The sequence below is a fragment of the Parasteatoda tepidariorum genome, chromosome 8, assembly GCF_043381705.1.
Source record: "Parasteatoda tepidariorum isolate YZ-2023 chromosome 8, CAS_Ptep_4.0, whole genome shotgun sequence".
Taxonomy (NCBI): domain Eukaryota; kingdom Metazoa; phylum Arthropoda; class Arachnida; order Araneae; family Theridiidae; genus Parasteatoda; species Parasteatoda tepidariorum.
In genome coordinates, this window is record NC_092211.1 from 1,085,688 (window position 1) to 1,099,820 (window position 14,133).

The 14,133-nt window shown below is 30.1% G+C and overlaps 1 protein-coding gene across 2 annotated transcripts in view; it reads right to left on the reverse strand.

Moving 5' to 3' along the window:
- LOC107440538 (F-box/LRR-repeat protein 7) overlaps positions 1-12,099 on the reverse strand; it is a 108,556-nt gene extending 96,457 nt beyond the window's left edge. Inside the window, exons 1-2 of one of the 2 annotated variants that reach the window (XM_071184131.1) lie at positions 11,905-12,096; positions 9,921-10,370 (exon numbers count right to left, since the gene is read on the reverse strand). The gene's annotated coding sequence lies outside the window, so the exon portion shown is untranslated. Of the gene's footprint in view, positions 1-9,920; positions 10,371-11,904 lie in introns of both variants that reach the window. The other variant, XM_016053495.3, reaches the window with a different exon arrangement.
- Positions 12,100-14,133: the final 2,034 nt, after the last annotated feature.

Sequence of the window (14,133 nt, forward strand, 5' to 3'; positions counted from 1 at the left end):
TATATGTTTATTCAGAGAAAGTACGTTTTTGTGTCTGATTTCGTAACTTAATTAATAGTTAGCACTAATTAATTAACATATTTGAGGTCACCCCCAGGAACCATTAAGATTGACACTTAGTTCGTGAAAATCCGATCATTAGAACGAAAGTTATTCAGGGTGATTCGTTTTTTTTTTTGCGGACTGTACATGTGTAAAAAAGAAACCTAAGCAACGCAGTAAGTCAAAGAATCCTACAGTTTTGAAATTCTTTGTAATCAACTACAAATGCAATGTAGAAATCAACTAAAAATTCGACGGTAGTTTGGGCGTTATCTTCAAACAGTGAGTTTAAGGGCCTAACATATCCTAGCAACAATTTTACGTTGGTCCAGTTGGGCTCAAAATTGGTTAAATATGTGTCCTATAGGAACATGCACAGAAGGACCAATATTTAGACATTTAGATGTTTTAATATTGGTTCTATTGGGCTAATATCGATCTATGTGCGACCTATATTGACTGAATAATGCATATAAAATATTAGGGGAATTGGATAATTCTATGTAGGGCCAATATCGGAAAATAACTGCCTTGAGTCAAGATACGTGAATAATGGTTCCAGAATTTTCATTCTTTTTGGGTATGACGTGCGAACGGAAGATGTTAATCGATTTAATATTTATCATGCCATTTTTACACTTAATAAGCACTAAAGTGTTCTGAAATTCAAAAATTTCTTTTTTCCCCCCACTCACCCAAAGTAAGCTAATTAAAACAACTAGTATGAGCCCTATAATGAGCTGTTTTATCACTTGCTTCTGAACAGGTCATAGTAAGGAAGAGCCCCTAGCCGTGCATGATGACATTTCCGGGATTAGGTTCCTATGCAATTTTAATCTTGATGAATACGTCCTAACTCCCCTAGAAGTTTGTCACGAAATTCATGCGAAGAAGTTTGTCACAAAATCCTTTAAAAATTCTGCAGCTTTAGGAACGACACTTATTTCAGATTTGAAATTAACCCGAATTGGGCAAGATCCAGTATTTGTATAAATGCAACAAAAAATTTGTTCTCTAGTGCAGTCTAAATAAATAAAATAAAAAAACTTTATAAAAGCTGAAAATATTAAAATGTATATTAGAGCATCCGTTTTTCCCTAGGGTTCCGAGTAAAGATGACAAGGATTTCTAGAATTAGTTTTTTTTTCAATAACAATTTATTGAATAAATTATGAAAAGGAAAAAAAAAATTTAAAAATTCTTCATCATGATCAGATTTTTTCGGATCGCTTTCAGATCTGTGCTCGCTCATAACGTACTGAAAAATATTAGTACAGTTGTCCAACAGAAGAATATTAGTCAGTATATTGAATATTAGTCAGAATAAAGAATATTAGTCAGAATATTATTAGTCAGAATGAAGAATATTAGTCAGACTATTAGTTCCCAACTGAAGAATATTAGCTGTCACATGCTGAAGAATATTAGTTTAGTACAGCTGTTCCCAACTGAAGAATATTAGTCAGACTATTAGTTCCCAACTGAGAAATATTGGCTGTCACATACTGAAGAATATTAGTCTAGTACAGCTTTTGGTTACGAAACACTATGAGATCGTATATCTTTTGGTGAAATACCAACTTGATAATAATAATAATAATGAAAAAAAAAACAGTTCATTATCAGCAGTAAATATACTAAACAAAAATAATGAACTACTAATTATTTTGAAAATAATTAATGCGAAGAATGAAATAATTAATATTATGAATTTGTTATTGCTGTATATGCTGAAAGTGAATAAAATTGCTGAATTATGGTGGTCAAAAAAGAACTATTGGACACACTGTAAAAAATGGACACTCAAATTCCACGAATCTTTTTCTTAGCTTTTGACAAAACCATTTCCTGGTATATGCTCCGAGCAAATATATCCATCATTTATTTGAGAGTTTGCGTTTCGTCATAAATCACGTGATTTCGTGACAAAATGATTCTCGAAATTAACGAAATATAGCTCAAGGATTACTGAATTGTCAAAAGTGAGAATTTTATTTCTGAAACTGCATATATTGAGAATATCAGATATCAAAGAAACGTAATTCTTTATGATTAAATTATTCAAAAAACTCGATGGGAGATACTTACTGAATTTTTATAAATTCATATATTTTGATAATTTATTCAATCTATTGCGATTGAAAAAAAAATTAAATTTTGCTGCTTTTTTCAGTAACATTATACATAAATAAGTTCATATAATCAACCAAAATATTAAATAATCGATTATTGATTGGTTACAAATATAATTATTACTGATTTAAAAAATATATATATAATAATTTTCGGAGCTCCTGTAATTCTTCCATAAACTCCTAGAGCTTTACAGAACACTGGTCTAGTATTATACAACCAATATGATTATATATAGTCCTAAAACTATTGGGCGTTTCGATGGTACTAGAATTTATAACTCATGACATATTAAGTTACTGAAAAAAAATAAGCACAATAGTTAAGTAAATATCGATAATTCCCTTTTATGGGAGTTCCCTTGTCTTCTGGATTGGGTTCAAAATTACAAGGCTACGGTGTTGAACATTAGTAGTCGACTGTTCAACGACGGTTATAAAATAAAATAAAAAATTCTCTTTTATGTAAAAATATACCGGATTTATCAAGTGAAAAGAATTTAAATAACATTTGTTTTCCTGTCAATATTAAAATATCGTAAGTGTCAGCGCTGTTTTGGATGTTCAATTTTACGATACATTTTGTTTCACTACGAAAAAACTATAAACTTTAGAAACTTGAAATTACGAAGGTGTGTTAGAAGATGTAGAAGAAGTAATAAAATAAAAATTAACATTCCATAATTAATTTCAAAATTAATAACTGTAAAATACTACGTGCACCGATCAGCATCCCGCTGAAATGCAGCTACGGAGATGAAATTTGACAGGCTGAAAAAACCACTCTTATTTGAGAAATTAACGCAAAGTTTTTATTTTCTTCCAAAATTTCAATTTTTTTGTGAAAGATATTGGAATTTTAAGTGCTTTTCCATAAATTTTTTCTCAGTGTTTTATTTTTAAATCTTGACTATTTATCCATTGTTGCAGAACAATTTATCTCGAGATTTTCATTTCTTAAGCTCATGCTTAAGTTGATTGCAGATGTAACTGAGAGAGAGATTCTTCTTCTCATTGGCACGACAGCCCAGGATGGGCATTGGCCTTCTCAACAAGCCTATGCCAAGACATTCTCCCCTTAGCCAATGTTCTCCAGTTTATTATCATTAAAACTTGTAGGTCCTTTTCAAGGCAGTCTAAAAATATTAGGTTTGGCCGTCCTCTTTTTCTTGTACCTGTTGACCTGGCACTGAAAACTTTTTTGGTTGTCCTGCTATCCTCCATTCTTATAATTAATGTGGCCTGCCCATTTAATCCTTTGAATTTGGATAAATTTAATGACATCAGGTTCTTTATATGCCTTGTAAAGTTCTGTGTTTGATCTTCTAAACCAGGTACCGTTTTTACTTATTCCACCAAAAATGCTTCGCAGTATTTTTCTCTCAAATCTAGCTATCATATTTTCATTTCCACGGGTCATTGTCCAGGTCTCACATGGGAGAGAGATTACTAGTTATAAATCTTAACAATTATATTGAAATTTTTGACAATAAAAGAACTTAAAAGAAGTTATATAAAAATCGTTTCTAAATTAAACTGTTATGAATCTCGTTAATGTAAAATTACTTCTTAGTGTATCACGCAAAATGTGTTTCGTATATTTTAGGTTCAGACGATTATTTTTCAAATCCGATTACGAGCGACTTTAACGAAATTAACGAAAAATTGTTCACTTCTTTACAATAAACATGGTGACGAAATGTTCTTTCGTAAAACTACAACAAGTAGTATATTTTGTTGACAAAAAGTCCGTTGTTTATGTGGAAAATTTTGAATTTTAAGAGAAAAAAAATTATGAATGGAAATCAAGTATGGAGGCCGGTGGCAAAACGAACAAGGGCGGAGCTTCCTAGAGTTGAAAACAAATTAAATTTAGATCAAGAAGTTTAATGTAAACATTATTCTGATATTTGCCACTAAGAACTGACTTAAGTATCATAATTTAATATTTAACACAATATATTACTTTATGGGGGCTCAGCTTTTTGCTCATTCCGCTCATCAATCCCCCACCGATTACTACGCAATCATTTTTTGTTTCTTGACAATCAAAAGTTATTCAATTGAAAGATCCTAAAACCTTTGATTGAATATAGTCACACATTTAGTTCCACAATTTCCGGGAATAAAATTTACACAATTATTTTGTTCGGTAACCATTTTATTTTATATTATAACAGTCGTTAAACAACAGAACCCGATTTTGAGTTTACGACTACCAATGTTTAACTCAGTAACTTTGTAAGTTTGAATCCAATGCAGAAGACAAGGGAACTCCTGGATCAAATTTTTGGAGAAATTTTTGATGAAACTAACCCGCATTTGAGTTACATGAAGTGGAAAACCACGAAAACCCCTTATGGTTTGCCCGACTACAAGAGGACTCTAACCCATGATCCATTCACTACTGAGGATATTTTTTGTCAGCACAGTGGTCGGGGTGAGTCGGGTTAATAATTCGTATCGACCTGCCATCGCTGAGATTCGAACCCAGATCAGCTCATTGGAAGACAAGAGTTCAATCCCCTGAGCCACCACTGCTCTCGATTACCATTGTAACTTTATTTACAATTTTGTTTGACTTTTTTTTTAAATTCAAATTTAATTTTTGTAACAATATAATCTTATTAAATTATCTTTGCCCCATAATTATTGAGTAATAGTGCAAATATTAATCCCAAATAAATAATGTTATTTCAATTACATATGTTGGTAGGGCACAGTTTATAAGGAATTAAGCTATTTTATAAAGCCCATCACATCACAAAAATAAATCTTTTTCATAATTGTAACATGGTTAATAAGATGCCGTTTTAAATATCATAAAGTACTGAGTAATGAAGTAATACTGTAATATCTATGGCGCAATGGCAATACGAATTTGGTGTTTGAATATCTCTAAAAGTTGTGAGTTATTTCCAGTTATTATCGAATCAAACAATCATTCACACTTTAAAGAATGTAGTTAAACCCAAACTCATACAAATGAGAAAGCTTATGCCAAGATAAAAAGCATTTACTCCATTTATAAACTATTTTCGCCAACTTTTGCGTACGTTTGGAAAAAGTCAGATGATCGATATTTTTTGTTTACAATCAAGCAGAGAAATTGAAAATTTGACTTGCACGACTAAACCTTTTACAGAACAAGTAAGTAAACTATAAATACACAATTAAGTATAATAAAGCATGTATGATTTTAGTTGTACACTGTGAAAATATTTTGTATTTAGTTGCCAACATTTTTGGTGTTGAAGTAAACTAAATACGTTTTTAAATACAGAGCAGCAAATTTTTAAGTATAGCAAAAACTTATATAAAATTAACAAACTAACAATTGTTTGAAAGAATTAGTGTGTGAATATATTACTAAAAATGTCCTTGCTTCTTAAATGAACTGAATTGACTCGAATGCGCAAGAAAAGATGCGGTTTCAGTTAACAAACTAACAAAAAAATAAATAAATAAATAAATATTTAACAGTGAAAAAGTAAACAAAAAATATATGCATTGTAACAAAGTTCAGTTTACCTCAACAAGAAAAGTGGTGGCAATTATACACTAAAATTTTTTTACAGTGTATAATGAAGATAATTATGTTCTTATAAGATGATTTACACGAATCTTTTAAATATTTTTATAACATTTAATTTTTCCGCTTCGGTTAAGTCTTGCTTGAATTCGTATTAGTATTCTCTTTGCACTGTGAGTATGCTTGATTAAAAAATCAATTTAATGTTAAAAGTATTGTATACATGTATTCTAAATAAATGATTTTCGCTTTATCGTAGCATAGTAAAAATAACTATACCAACTCTAATGTGTATTTTATCTTAGTATGATTATAAATTTTAGTGTTATTGATAGCAGAAATAGTGGCAGCTGCTTTATTCCAAGTAATGTAAAAGAACATTATTGGTGTAGTGAAGCACTTAGATCCAAAAGTTACGTATGGTGTTTCACTACACCACTTTGGAGTAAAGTAGTTGCCACTATTTTTGGTGTTAAGATACACTAAAAATTTTTCCTGTGTAGCATTGCTTTATAATAAAAAGTCTTCTGTTTCGAGACCTTAATTTAAAATAATAAAGTCAAAAGCGTAATAATAGCACAGAATAAAACAAAGACAGGATGGCAATACATCCTTAATTAATGATTCTTGCTTTATCGTACCATCGTAAAAATAACTGACTCTTATGTGTAGCTTATCTTACTATGACTTTAAATTTTAGAGTTACTTAATAGCAAAAATGGTAGCATCTGCTTTACACCAAGTAGTGTAAAAGAAAATTATTGGTGTAGTGAAACACTTAGAACATAGAGTTATGTATAGTGTGTCTAAAGTAAGAACTCCCCTGGCCATTCGTCTGGACTCGTGGCGGTTACTATAGTAACAAGGTATAACTATTCAAAGTTGGACCACCGCTTTGGAATAAAGTAGTTGCCACTATTTTTGGTGTTAAGATACACTAAAAATTTTTCTTGTGTAGGATTGCTTTATCATAAAAAGACACCACTTCAGTTTAAGACCTTAATTTAGAATAATAAAGTCAAAAACGCAATAATAGCGCCAAATACAAAGAAAGGATGGCAAATAAATTTTATAGGTAAACACAGTTAAATTTTAGATTCATAAATATTTTTTCGCCAAAAATTCAGTGCAAGCTGGCAACTACCAAAGAAATCTACATTCTACTTAAGTTAGAAACTACACACTGTGATTTTCTGACCTTCAAGAATAGGACCACGACATCAGGAAAGGGTTTTGATGCAAATATACTTTTATAATGTGCATGGAAATATTTAAAAAATATTATTGAAATAATAATATATGAAAAATAAAAAATAATTACACGTCACTAATATTAATAATGTAGCATTATGAGAATCTTAATTTTTGAAAGACGATAAGCACATTTGCAATCCGAAAATCACTTATTTATTTAATTATTTTTATGATTTTGAAAAGAATTTTTGTATTTTTATGTTTCATCAAGTTACAGTGTTCAAACATCAACCAAATTGATTAACAATTGTCAATGTTCTTAAATTCATTCAAATGTTAGCCCTTCAAAGCCTCGAAAATGAGGGGGGAAAACTTATTCCACTTTTTAAAAAAATGGCATCGTATAATGTATTAAACAATTTTGAAATAATGTACAGCATGCAAGAAATAAAAATAAGAACAAATGATGAAAAATGAAATTATTATTAGAACTTAAGATACTATTAATATTTCATCCAACTTTATTTTCTGTTCTAAATACAACATCGATTAAACAAATTAATTCTAAGGAAACTGAATCTTTGAATTAATAAAGGTTCCCCTGTAAAATTGCCTACTTATAATGAATAAGCATTATCTCCAAATGTTTTATCATTCTTATAAAATAATTGTAGTTATTGAAGTTTAAAGAGCTGCAACCATCTGTATGTTAGGAATATTAAATTTGGCACATAGATGATGATCCTTTTCTATTTTCTAAGAAAAATTGCTTCAAGGAATTATCAGAAATTAAAGTGCTTGTTCTGTATATTTTTACAAGCTTTTACTCAACTATTTATTAAAATTAGATGTATTTATAATTTTATGTACCGTCAAACTTGCTTTTCTTTATTAAATTAAGAGTTTAAAACTTATTGAAAAATAGCTAAAAGACAAAAAAAAATCTTATGTTGAATTACGTATAGATAAATACAATAAGTATTCCATATAAAATGAAAACTTGCATATTGCTTTAGGATTATAGGACATTTAGATTTTCTTTTCAGCCCTTTCAAAAACGGTTTTCAGAAAGAAAAAAAAAAGGGTTAGTTAGGCAAAAGTAAGGAAACTAAATACAAATTCTCAATTACAGGGCAATTAATTTATCAATAAATTGATTTATGTTATAAATAAATTTAGTTATATTTTTATTACTACGCGTATGTTATAAATAAATTAAGTAATGTGATGCATTTAACTATGTTATCACTACATTGTTTTACAGAACAATACAGTAATAAACGTCTAATTTTCACAATTGTGGTATAATTTGTTTATCCTGTTATTGCACTTCGATAATGATAATTATTATTATAATTTTCAATGATGGACTTTTTGAGAAATTTCATAATGATTCTGTCATTTTATTAATTAATAAAAGAGAAAAATCGAAAGCTGATGGGAAAATCAATTTTTTGTTAGTAATGTAATATTATTTTTATAGTTTTCTTTATGGAATACATAATAATTTTTATATCTTAAAATAAATAATCAAAAAGAAAATTTAGAAATTGTTCAGAAAATCGATTTGAGTTAACAATATTAAATTACATTAATAGAATAGTTTTTTAAATGAATTCATAATGACTTTTCTACTTTAAATAAACCACCAAAGAATGAAAATCGAAAATCGTTTGGAAAATCAAGTTTCATTAATATTATACTACATTATTAGTCTAGCCTCATAAAAGAATTTATAGCAATTTTTCTAACAAATTATCAAACAGAAATATTTCGAAATTGTTCGGAAAATTGAATAAATCATCAAAGAGAAAATTCTGAAATCTTTTCGAAAATTAATTTCAGTTATTTAAATTATAGCATAGCATAATATTATATTGTCCTACATTGTNTTTTCGATTTTAGAATAAATCATCAAAGAGAAAATTCTGAAATCTTTTCGAAAATTAATTTTAGTTATTAAAAGTATAGCATAATATTATATTGTCTTACATTATTAGTCTAGCTTTTCAAAAGGGCTCATAATGATCTTTCGATTTAAAAAGAAAAAAAATACTATCAAAGACAAATTTGATAAATTGACTTCGATTAATAAAACTACATTATTAGTATAGCTTTTTAAAAGCATTCATGATGAATTTTCGATTTTAGAATAAATCATCAAAGAGAAAATTCTGAAATCTTTTCGAAAATTAATTTTAGTTATTAAAAGTATAGCATAATATTATATTGTCTTACATTATTAGTCTAGCTTTTCAAAAGGGCTCATAATGATCTTTCGATTTAAAAAGAAAAAAAATACTATCAAAGACAAATTTGATAAATTGACTTCGATTAATAAAACTACATTATTAGTATAGCTTTTTAAAAGCATTCATGATGAATTTTCGATTTTAGAATAAATCATCAAAGAGAAAATTCTGAAATCTTTTCGAAAATTAATTTTAGTTATTAAAATTATAGCATAGCATAATATTATATTGTTCTACATTATTAGTCTAGCTTTTTAAAAGGGCTCATAATGATTTTTCTATTTAAGAAAAAAAAAAAAAAACTATCAAAGACAAATTTGAAAAATTGACTTCGATTAATAAAACTACGTTATTAGTATAGCTTTTTAAAAGTATTCATGATGAATTTTTGATTTTAGAATAAATCATCAAAGAGAAAATGCTGAAATCGTTTCGAAAATTAATTTTACTTATAAAAATTATAGTATAGTATAGTATAGTATAGTATAGTATATGAATGTATAACATCACTGATGACGCATCGCCATTTGATATCGATTGTGATAATCATCAAAATAAGTTGATAAATCAGTCCGGACGAAAACATGTGTGTCCTTCTAATGGTTTGAGGTCAAGTTTGGGAAAACCCGGGCGTATTCATTTAATAACTCTCAGATCTGGCTTTAACACTTAAACCCTTCCCAAGAAACAAGTAAATCTATGGATGGTCAATTGAAAAACAATACCTGATAAAGGTGGGGGTGTCAAAATCGAACAAAAAGTACTCACCCGAGGTCTCTACTCCCCACTGGAATTTTGCGAGCAGTTTGAGAGCATGAGCAGCGTTTTCCACAGGCCTCTGACCTCACAGTATAAAGATGACTCTTCGAAACCTGTATTTCTATCCCACAACAACTTTTGCTTCATCTCTTTTAGTGGATAACAAGTTATGGAACAAGTCGGGAAGATTCTTCGCCAGGTGAAAATCGCCAAGTGTCGCCTTACATCGAATCCTAATTAAAGAGAAGTTGCATCTATCCAGATTTGTGGTTAGGGCACGATCATGGTCGATTTGGCCCACTTAAGAACAACGGAAACTGAGTGTTTAAACTTTTGCTTTTCCGTCAAGTTTATGAACCAAAACTAATAAATCAGATTATGAGATAGGAGGTTTGTTTTTTTTTGAAAAAGTCTATAATTGCTTTATAAAGGCGGCGTGTGTGTTAAACACTGTGAAATCTAGAAAAACAATAAGGAGCTATACATTAAAATGTATTAGTTATAAATTAGAACATTTCTTTTATCTGCCGAAATCAAAATTTATTTTTTCAGAAAATTATTATTTGCTTTTAAAATTTTTTGATTCAAAAATAAAATAAAAATAATGCGCTACATTAAATTTACTCTGGTCCATAAACTGAGTAAAAAATTTAAAAAAAAAAAGGCACTCAAAATTATCTACATAGTGGCTATCATAATCACTTTTTTTTTTAATTCGAAAGTGTTGAAAACAAGATATTTACGTTGAAAAAATTATAGAAAACTGAAATCAATAATTTTTCCATCATGCTCATACCATAGTAAATTTAAAATATTTAAATAAAGCATTATTTTATTAAATTTTTAGTGTTTTGAGATAAATATGTTATTAAAAATGCAAATTGTAACCTTAAATTTGTATTAACAAACGATTTATTAGTTCTATTTAAATTATTGAAAAAAAAATTTGAATTAATGTGAAAATATTTTTCAGAAATACAAGAATATAACCAATCTCGAATTTTTTCAATAAACGTTTTCCTTTTTACAACTCCTAAGAAAAATCTGCGAACGTTTTTGCTCGAGTAAAGCCGATAGCAGATAGGTCTTTTTTATTATTGAAAATTTAAAAACATATGTTTGTCTAAGGAGAAGATATATATGTACTTAAATTAACATTCGCATTGTGAAATATTAAATAACCGCCATTTTCCGCATTAATCAGTTTACAAACATCATATATTCGCTAATTACAGTGTCACTCCTTATTAGAGTGGAACGAAATTTTTTTTTAATAATTAAAAAGCACTACTTCCCAAAAGTTGAATATGAACTAATATATCACACGTGAATTTTTCCGATTTTTAATGCATCATCTTTATTTTCCGCAAAAGCTTTAAAATTTTTCAAGAAAAAGCAAAATTTTGTAAATTTTTCAAATATTCGAAAATTGTCATATGAAAACAAATTACCACTCAAAAGCTTTGTATTGCATGAAATATTACTTGTGAATCTTTTCAGAATTTTTGAACAATATTTTCACTCTTTGCAACAGCTGTAAAAATTATAAAATTTTACAAAAAGTACAAAATTAAAAAAAAAAAACAAGTTTTTTAAAAATTGTCAGAAGAAAAGAAAATACCTTGCAAATGTCGTGTATTTACTTAAATATTACTAATGAGTTTTGAAATTTTTCTGGTAATTTTACTCTTTCTTGATTAACGGACACTAGAGGGTTCTTGAAGCTTTTTTTATTATAATAATGCTTTAGTAAGGCTTATAAGAGTACAAACAGAAGTAAACAAGAAGTAAGGAACTAAAAATCACACACCATAGCCTCAGGAAACTAGCTTTGATGGCTGATTTACATTTTATGTAAAATCACAGGAAAGTTCATCTAAAAGCGATGTTTTTAATTGACTAGCAATCTGTAATATGAATGGAATAGGCTCTATTAATTTGCAAGTCTGTAAACAGTTAATTAAAAAGATGGATTTATAAAAAACAAATTTACCTTTAAGCAAAGCACAAGTTTCCAAGCTCACTCAAAACATTTTAGTTACAAAATAAAGGCAAAGAAGTGCATTCTAAAAGCGTCGAATTCGATGTCAAAGAAATACCAAAATTCTCGGCTCTCCATCGCCTTTAACCTCAGTCCAACCCCAAATCAGAATAAAACCTAGGACATTTGCTATAACATGTGCCAGATATAGAATACCGGATAGACTTAGTGCTGCCTTCGAAGTAGCTTTACCGTTTGATACGAGAATATACGATTTACAGAGAGATAGGTAGGTACTTTATTTACGTCGCATTAGAGCTGCACAATGAGCTGATGGGGATGGTCTGAGAAACATCCCTGAGGATGATCTGAAGACATGCCATCACAATTTTGATTCTTTGCAAAGGGGATGACTCCTCCTCTTTGGTAGCATGACGACCAGCGCACTTTACGGTAGAGCAGTTTAACGAGGACCGATACCGCACACCCTTGGTCCCTACGCAAACTGATCAAATTGGTCACCCACCCACACACTGACCGCAGCCAGGGATGCTTGACTTCGGTGTTCTAACGGGAACCGTGTCTTTACGATCAGTCGATAGTGGGACAATAGCTAAACAAATCAAATGATGCTTCTCAACTTATTGTAGTTGGCTACGATTGAACTCTGGTAAATGTACGGAATTTGGCGTTATTTGTCTGATTAAAAGAAGTTCGAAAAAGATCTGTAGTGGGTGATAAGCAAGTTTCAATCAAATGTGCTATTGCTAAGGTATATCATGATTATCTGGACGGTACGTTTGCGAATCCTTGAGGATTTTCGACCTATGGGCAAGAGTTTGTTCCTCTGCAAACACCTTTCACTAATAAGTTTCAACGGATTGAAAAAGATTCGTCAGAAATGAGAGAATATGATCTCAGTACAGATCAAAAATATTTCATGAATATAAACCAAGCAATTTCTTCTTATACGTAACAACCAAATTTGGTGTAAACTGGGATAGCTCACTACGCCGCGAAATGAAGTCCTTTGAGTTTGTATGAGAAACCTAAATCCATCGACCAACTTAATGAAATTAGCTTCCCTAAATATGTAAATATATGCTACAATGTGATTTTATACAAAATGTAAATCAGCCATCAATGCTACTTTTGCGAAGCGATGGTGCATTCGTTAGTTCACTTTTGGTTGTACTTTTATGATCCTCACAATAACATTATTTACATGAAAAAAAGGTTAAAAAAAATATTAGTCTCCGTTAATGAGGAAAGAAGAGAATAAACCAGAAACAGATTTCAAAACAAATCATATTGCAGTAAATACACAACGTTTGCAAATGTTTTATTTTCTTCTGATAATTTTCAAAAATTTGGTATTTTTTTTTAAAAAAAATGTTCAGAAATTCGAGTGATTTTTCGGTTCAATTTCGGAGGGCGGAAAATGAAACCTGAAATTGCGAACATTTCGCAAAGTGCATCAGAGTTGCATATGCGAGTGCAAAACTCCTTCTCACTGTATCCAGCTCGTATATACGCACATGCGGAACCGTAAGAATTACGTCAAAATGCAAAATGATCGAAGCTTTCAAAGCCTACGGCGCGACATTATCCCGTAATGGATAGTGGTTGAATGAATAGTGAAAACGTTAAATAGAACAATGTAAAAGACACGCTTTTTGAATTCGTGGCGAAAATCGACAGGGTAAAAAAAAAAATATATACATCGAATTTTTGGAAAAAGAAAAACTTAAGTACATTTCGAGAACATTTAATGGAAAAAAGCACCTTTAATTGCTTTTATAAAAAGAAAATAAGCACCTTTAAGAACTTTTTAAAAACCCTACGCACCCTGCAATCACTTCGAACAATTTGTAAATTGCCCCCAATACATCATTTTTTATCTATGCATTTTGTTGTTGTTGTTGTAGTTCACTTACGTCGCACTAGAGCTGCACAATGGGCTATTGGCGACGGTCTGGGAAACATCTCTAAGGATGATCCGACGACATGCCATCACAATTTTGATCCTCTGCAGAGGGGATGGCACCCCCGCTTCGGTAGCCCGATGACCTGAACCCGAAGTCGAGCACTTTACGGAAGAACAGTTTAACGAGGACCATTACCGCACACACTCGGTCCCTACGCAGACTAATCCAAGTGGTCACCCACCCGCACACTGACCGCAACCAGTGATGCTTGACTTCGGTGATCTGCTGGGAACCGTGCCTTAACGATCAGTCC